The sequence below is a fragment of the Fulmarus glacialis genome, unplaced genomic scaffold, assembly GCF_000690835.1.
Source record: "Fulmarus glacialis isolate BGI_N327 unplaced genomic scaffold, ASM69083v1 scaffold17888, whole genome shotgun sequence".
NCBI classification, from domain to species: domain Eukaryota; kingdom Metazoa; phylum Chordata; class Aves; order Procellariiformes; family Procellariidae; genus Fulmarus; species Fulmarus glacialis.
The window spans coordinates 18255-18536 of record NW_009229134.1 but is presented as its reverse complement, the minus strand read 5'-3'; positions in this window follow the sequence as shown (position 1 = coordinate 18536).

The window sequence follows — 282 nt, the reverse complement described above, 5'->3', positions numbered from 1 at the left end:
CAAGTTGCAGTTACCAGCCTTCGTGCTACGTGTGGGAGGTAGCTGCTTAGATGTGAGAGCCGGCCTCCCTGCGACCCACAGCAGTTGCTAAAGCTGCCTCTCTTGGTCCCTCTCCCACAGCAGCAGATAGCAGTGTTGAGCTGCAGCCCTGTGTGGAAGCAGCCTCTAAGTTCCCAAGACTTCCAGGCTGTGTTTCAGCCCGCATAACACGCTCTGAAGTCCTGCTTTTCCCGAAGAGAGGAGAGCAGAGCCCTGAGTTGTGACTGTGGGTCTGTTTTCAGA